This window comes from Dendropsophus ebraccatus, chromosome 2 (assembly GCF_027789765.1).
Source record: "Dendropsophus ebraccatus isolate aDenEbr1 chromosome 2, aDenEbr1.pat, whole genome shotgun sequence".
Taxonomy (NCBI): Eukaryota; Metazoa; Chordata; class Amphibia; order Anura; family Hylidae; genus Dendropsophus; species Dendropsophus ebraccatus.
In genome coordinates, this window is record NC_091455.1 from 55,272,098 (window position 1) to 55,279,464 (window position 7,367).

The window sequence follows — 7,367 nt, forward strand, 5'->3', positions numbered from 1 at the left end:
TGGATTTCCCCCAATTTATTAGGAGACCAGAGTATCCCCCCCAACTCCTGGACCAGAGACATAATACGTGGAACCCCAACCAACGGATCATCCAAAAAAAAACATGAGGTCATCAGGGATATTCTGTCCCCTCCACCCCTCGCCCCAAAGCCCACAACCTTATCATCAGATCTTACCTTAATTGCCAAGGGCTCAATCCCAAGGGCGAAGAGCAGAGGGGAGAGAGGACACCCCTGCAGGGTGCCCCTACCCAAAAAAAACAACCGTACGAACGGCAGCTTTCGGATTCTGGTATAATAATTGGACCATCCCAAAAAGCCCTCCCCTATCCCAAAGTGCCTCATCACCTCCCACAAATACTCCCACTCCATCCTGTCAAACGCCTTGGTCGCGTCAAGCGACAGGATGGAGTGGGAGCCCCCCCCCCTCCCGCTATCTGCATATTCACAAATAAACGCCTAACGTTATGCCTTGGCATGCGACCTGGTATAAACCCACATTGATCCCCGTGAACTATGGTCCCTATTAGCCTTAGCGAAGATCTTAGCATCGCTATTGATAAGAGATATAGGCCGAAAGGATTCAATGTTTAGGTGGTCCTTCCCTGGTTTCGGAATTAAGATTATGAAAGCCTCTCTCATGGAGACCGGTAATTCCCCCACTTCAATCGCCTCCAAAAGAGTTTGATAAATGCATGGTAGCAATACCTCTCTATGCTTTCTATAAACCTCATAGGGTATGCCATCCCTACCCGGGGCTGAATTCCCCACTATTGCATCTAGGGCACCATTCAATTCCGCTAGGGAAATGGGGGCATCTAGTTCTTCCCTCTGTACTGGGCTTATCTGGGTGAAATCAATTTTCCCCAAATATTCCTCCAAATCTTCTTTTATATAATTAGTTTCCTTCGTATATAGACTCTCATAATATGCCCTAAATTCCCTATTTATCTCTTTTGGATCATTTACAATTTCCCCAGACTTACTCCTTATTGCCCTAATACTTTTCCTATCCTCCTGATTTTTCACCAGCGCCATTAACCCCTTGTTTGGCCTCCCTGAACTAAGGAATGTTCTAATCCCCCTAAATACCGCCAAGCTCCTTGCTTTATCATCCAAATACTTGTCTAGCTCTTCCTGCTTCTTTTTTAGTTCCCTTTCTAGTGCTAGTGATGGTGTCTTTTTAAATTCCACTTCTATTCTTTAACCCCCTTAATTAACCCCCCTTCCTTTTCCCTAAATCCTTTTCTAATTTGACATATAACCCCGTAGTATTTCCCTCTAATTATAGCCTTCATTGTATCCCAGACTATTCCCCTACTTGCTGTGTCCTTATTAATTTCCCATAATTCTTTAAATCCTAAACCAATCCCTATAGTGTCAGTGATAAATTGAAACCAATGTGGGTTTATACAGATACTCCGCACTTTCTTTTGTGCACTACTCTGAATTTCAACAACTAAGGGTGAGTGATCAGAAACACACCGATTTAAATACTCTATTTTAGTGATTTTTTTGTGCCATTACTTCCTTCCCAAATCCCAAATCTATTCTAGACATAGTACGGGAAGATTTATTCCAGCAAGAGAAAACTTTCGATTCAGGGTTCCTTTCCCTCCACAGATCCCTAAGCCCAATCTCAACAATAATATCAGGTAGGGGGGAGTTCCTAATCTGTCCCTTAGGATCTACCATTCTTAATCTGTCTTTCTGCTCATTCATAACTGCATTAAAATCCCCCATCATTAACACCGGACATACATCTTTTCCTTTAATAAAATTAAATAAAAGTTCCAGTACATGTGCCTTAAATGGAGGGGGAATATATATGAAAGCAAGAATGCAGACCATGCCATCTAACCTGCTGTGCAAAAATATATATCTTCCCTCCTTATCCTTTTTACTCTCCAGAAGCTGCCACTCTATACTCCTGTGGATCAAAACTGATACTCCTCTGGCGTAGTTGGAGAACACAGAGTGATATTGATGTGACCACCACCCCTTCCAAAGAGCATTAGTTGTATCCTCCACTAAATGGGTCTCCAATAAACCAATCACACATGGGAGCTGACCTTTCAAAAAGATCATTACTGCTAATCTCTTTAATGAATCGGATAACCCCCTTATATTCCATACCATTATCTTAACCATTCCTATGCCAATACATATGGAACATTACGAGGTATAAACAGGTCAGCTCCCTGAACCCCACAAAAAACGACATAACCCCCCTTGGCATACGGCCCTCCCCCCAAAAAATCCACCCTCCCCTCTTCCCCCCCCCCCGTTTGACTCTAGATACCGATTATCCAGAAGCCTCTCTACGTGAGCATAACCCTTACTGGACCTTGGCGACACCAATATCTTAACTTAAATACTTCATAGACCCTTAGAATCTATCCAAGAGGATGCCTCCTCCGAGGACTCAAAAAACCAGGATTTGTCCTCATAAAACACTTTTAGTTTAGCGGGAAACAGTAAGGCATACTTTACATTTGGGGGCTGGGTTCACACTATGTATATTTGAGGCTGTATTTGTGAGGCTGTATAGCAACCAAAACCAGGAGTGGATTGAAAACACAGAAAGGCTATGTTCACATAATGTTGTAATTGAGTGGATGGCCGTCATTTAATGGCAAATTTTTGCTGTTATTTTAAAACAACGGCTGTTATATTGAAATAATGGCAGTTATTTACCGTTATATGACGGCCATCCACTCAATTTCAACATTGTGTGAACAGAGCCTTTCTGTGTTTTCAATCCACTCCTGGTTTTGGTTGCTATGAGGACCTGACTTGAGGACCAAATACTGCCTGAAGTATACAGTGTGTGAACCCAGCCTATTACCCTGTAACCGCTTTTTACCTGGAAAAAGGATGCACGTTTCTTTTGAGTTTCCACAGAATAATCAGGAAACAGGAACACTTTCACATTATTGTATTTGATCTCTCCCATCTCTCTCCCTCTTCTAAGGATAGCGTCCCTATCACGGTAGCACAGCAGTTTAACTATTATTGCCCTAGGCCGACTGCCCGGGGGGAGCGGTTTGGAAGGAACCCTGTGTGCCCTTTCCACACAGAAAAATGATGATTGCTTGTCCTTCCCCACCAGTTCCCCAAGCCACTCCTGGGCAAACCCCACGGTGTCCTTTCCTTCGGACCCTTCGGGGATCCCCACAATTCTTAGATTACATCGCCGAGCTCTGTCTTCGCTGTCATTCATTTTAACCCTGAGGAAACGATTTTCAGCTATCAGGTCGCCTAAGTCTTTGTTTACTTTTTTCATATCGTCCTCTAAGTCACTGATGCGTTGATCCATCCTCTCCCTGATTTTGTTTATGTCTGCTCTTATCAGAGAAGCCTTTACCCCTACTGACCCCACCTGAACGGTAAGACCCTCTATAGCACTGTTACATTTATTAATCCCTGCTAGGACATCGACCAACCATGCAGGGGGATCCTGGTCGACTCTCTCATTAACCATAGATTTCTCTATACTTTCCTGCCCGTTCTCATTTCCATTTTTCCCACCCGCTTTCCCCTTAGTACCCGCCACTGGTAAGATAAACATTTTTTCCATACGGGCTGCTGCCTCTTTGTTTACTTTTGGAGGCATCTTTTCTTTCTATCTCCCTCCTCAAAAAAAAAAAAAAAAACACAGACAGAAATACCAGACAAATATATATAAATGCAAACCAGGTGGAAATTACAGTAATATGTGGCCAGACCCTACTACAAATAGAATCAACACCGCATCATTCCTCACTAGATAGTAGTCCCAGAATCTACTAGACCAGCGGTGCAAATGTCCACCTGTTTGTTGTTAGTCACTGTTATTAGTATCAACAAGCGATGAGTGAGACTCCCAGGGAAAACAAAAAAACAAAAGAATGAAGACGTGAATGACCATCAGTTTGTTATTAAACAATGTCAATTAATATCAGCAAAAGATGGTATTCTGGACATCCGTTAAACCACCAATACCCAAGGGGAAAAAAATAAAAAATAAAAAAGGGAGGAAAACACAAATGTCCACCAGTTTGTTGTTAGACACTGTAAGTAAGTGTTAGCAAGTAATTAGTTCCTCCAATCCAACAGCCAGGTAAGGTTAAATGCTATTATGAAAGCCCCACAGAATAAGGGAAAAATCACTGCCTGACCGCCACCCCAGTGTCCCCACTTCTCGATAGCAGGTGGGACACTCTGGGAGGCGACTAAGTTAGTAACTTGTTAGAGGGTAGAAACTTCGGGTTAGTGGCACAAAAAAGGATCTATATTAGGATTAGTAACAGTACCCCTGCTGAGTCCCAGCCTTCGGATCACATATACCGCCTTAAACTGCCACGCAAGAGTTCTCTCCACTCGGAGGCACAACATTTATGGACTTAAAAAGAAGAGAATGTTACCCTCCTTCAATAGATGTTCCAGTGCTGGATTCCCGGAGTCCAAGACAGCGCTCTCACCGCTGCCGATTACCAGCTAATGAAAGGAGGTGTCTGGAGAAAGCCGGCCTCAACTTCGCAGCTCTCTCACTGCTGCCGATTACCCGCTGACAAGAGGAGGCATCTGGAGAAGGCTGTCCCAAGTTCCGCAGCGCTCTCACCGCTGCCCGACAGGTCACCCCCTCTTGGCTGAGGGCAAGACTTCAACCACAGGTCAGCTCTAAGTGGTCGGACCCACTCCGTCCGTCTGCTCTCGGCTCCTCTCTCCAGCTACGCACGAGGGATCACTTTGCTTGGTTAGGCGGTGCCAAAGCTCCTCCTCCTCCCAGCTTAGCTCACCGCTGACACTCGTCACTGGAAACAAGTCCCCCCGAGATCGCAGGGTAACAATTCTTTTCTCTCGGTCCAGCCTCCTCCTCAAAACAGCCACCGCGCCGCGGATAAGACGCCCGGGGAAGATATCGTCTCACCCGAGGTACACCACCGCAGCATGCATTAATCTCTCTGCAGGTCCATACACAGGATCCACGCTAGGACGCCAAGGTCCAGAAGCGGAAGCAGGCCTCAGCCCCGCCTCATGCTCCTCCCCCCGCCTGTTCCGAGGATGTAATATGTTGCGTACCTCCGCTGTCTGACGTTCTCCGCTCAAAGAATTGACATGTTCCATTTGATTTATTCAGTATTAACGGGCCCTTATTGTGGCTTCTCCATAAAGAAGCAGAACAGCCTCTTTGCAGCCTCTACCTTTTTGTTTAATAAAACCTGGACACAAGATGAAAGGGACACAATGTGAGGTTAGTTTGGAAAAAAGGTCAGTAGCACCATAAGAACGTATTATTTTACTTAAAGAGTAGTAGATGCTTGGAACAAACTTCCAGCAGATGTGGTAGGTAAATCTATAGTAACTGAATATAAATCTGTCTGGGATAAACATATATCAATAATAAAGGAAATGGGACATGGGAAAAAAATAAACTCCCCTCATCTACATGCCATAAGTCTGTCAAGGAACCCTAGTTATATTCTATACAACAATGGAAGCTGAAATACACATTTGCAAGCACTGTATGAGAGCATGTGAGCGTCCTCATGCAGGAACAAGACAGTCGCCCACATCTGATTCCTGCTATTTCACTTGAGCTTTTCAAAAGTGGGAGAGTCCCAATATAAATAATTTAGGACTATGAGAGACTCCCAACAGCTTTCTTCAAGTTCACTCAGAAGATACAACTTCTTTTATGGCACCTCTGCAAGAAATAGGAATTCCCCAGATGCCTTGCTCTATCTCCGAGAGTACTCTTACATGTAAAGGAAATCACATAAAAGGTTCATGATGTATACAATGGTGTTTGTCTCCTATAGGCTAGCATGTGTAAAGAAACATAGGCTGCACTGTATATATGTATTCATAGGATTCTGCTGGATGGAATAATGTACTATTCCGAACGTGAAATTTCTGATCACATTTAACTCTGCTACATTAGTAACTGACCATCCAAAAAATACAAAATAGGATACCAGAACATACATGATGGGATATTTGATATGATTTGGTGCTCACTGTAATTGAAATATACAGCATAGAGGGTACTATTGGCTTCCTGCAGTGCTAAGCTCATGGGTTCATATTCAATCAACATCTATATGGACAACATCTATATTGTATGTTCTTTCATGTTTGCGGGTTTCATACAAATGGCTTAGCTAACATTATCTATTCATATGTAATACTGATATAGAATTGATCAGCTAGATGGATAACATATATCATAAAAGTAAAAAAAAAAACAGCAAAAACTGAAATATTGCTGCAAATGTCAGCCTATAAATAGTACAGTATATAGTAAATGTTCAACATGATATAATGAGGCAAGGATAAAGAATGACATTTTGGATCAAGGCCTCTTGAGCATTTACTGGTCAGATCATACATCGCTACCAAGATGCCTCCATAGGTAAATTGGGTATTTTCCATTTAGGCTGTTTTGGGTCAAGAACATGAAAAAATCCCTTCATTTGTCCATTTTACCAAAGCTTCCGAATCAAAGAATGGAAAGATTATGTAATATGCAAAGCTAAATTGCACATTAGCACTTAGCGCTATGAAGTTCTATAAAGCAGAAGGATCAAAGGATATTTTACCTTGCCTCTATTCATATTTCTTTGAATGTTCTTTCTGACGGATCTGAAGGAAGATCAGAGAAAACAAAGGGAACTCATATTTATGTATTGATTTTTACTTCTGTGCACAAGAATCCCATATGGCAGTCATATAATGTAGGATCTTACTGTAGTCAGCATGGGACATCAAATGGATTCTGAAGGAATGTTCATTGACAGGAGAAGCATCAGCCTTGACTTCATAGACTGAAGCAGCAACCCCCACCTGCAACACCACCATACACACATGTTAAAGGGAACCTGGCAGGTCCCTGGGGCTTCACAGAGCAGCCGAAGACCTAACAGGCCACTTCTGGACCATTCTTTTAGCAACTGCAGGAAGAGGTTAGTGCATTATATCTATGGCTATGTTCACACAATGTTTTTTGACAGCAAATATTTGATACTTGTTATTTGATACTCAAAATAATAATAAACATTAAACAGCAGCCGTTATTTTATACATTGTGGGAAGCAACGGCCGCTGTTTCCATAGACTTCAATGGACCAAGTTTTTAAATTCCAATAGCAGCCGTTATTTTACAGTGCGTGAACATGGCCTGAATGTGGCATTATATCCTAAAGAAGCTATATATTACAGTACATAACATTCTAGGTGTTTACTAGAGATGAACAAACCTCAAGCATGCTAAGGTCCATCTTTACCCATGCGTGAGGCATTTGATTATCAGTGGCTGCAGAAGTTGGATGCAGCTCTAGGGAGCCCTGAAAAAACATTGATACAGCCTATGGCCATTTTCACCTA

The 7,367-nt window shown here is 42.7% G+C and overlaps 1 long non-coding RNA gene across 1 annotated transcript; it reads right to left on the reverse strand.

The window, feature by feature from the left end:
- Window positions 1–4,845: 4,845 nt before the first annotated feature.
- LOC138783190 (uncharacterized) lies at window positions 4,846–6,814 on the reverse strand. Its single transcript, XR_011361649.1, has 3 exons — window positions 6,731–6,814; window positions 6,584–6,626; window positions 4,846–5,203 (listed from the first exon to the last, which is right to left on the reverse strand). It is a non-coding gene; the product is annotated as an uncharacterized lncRNA (long non-coding RNA).
- Between the last annotated feature and the right edge of the window lie 553 nt (window positions 6,815–7,367).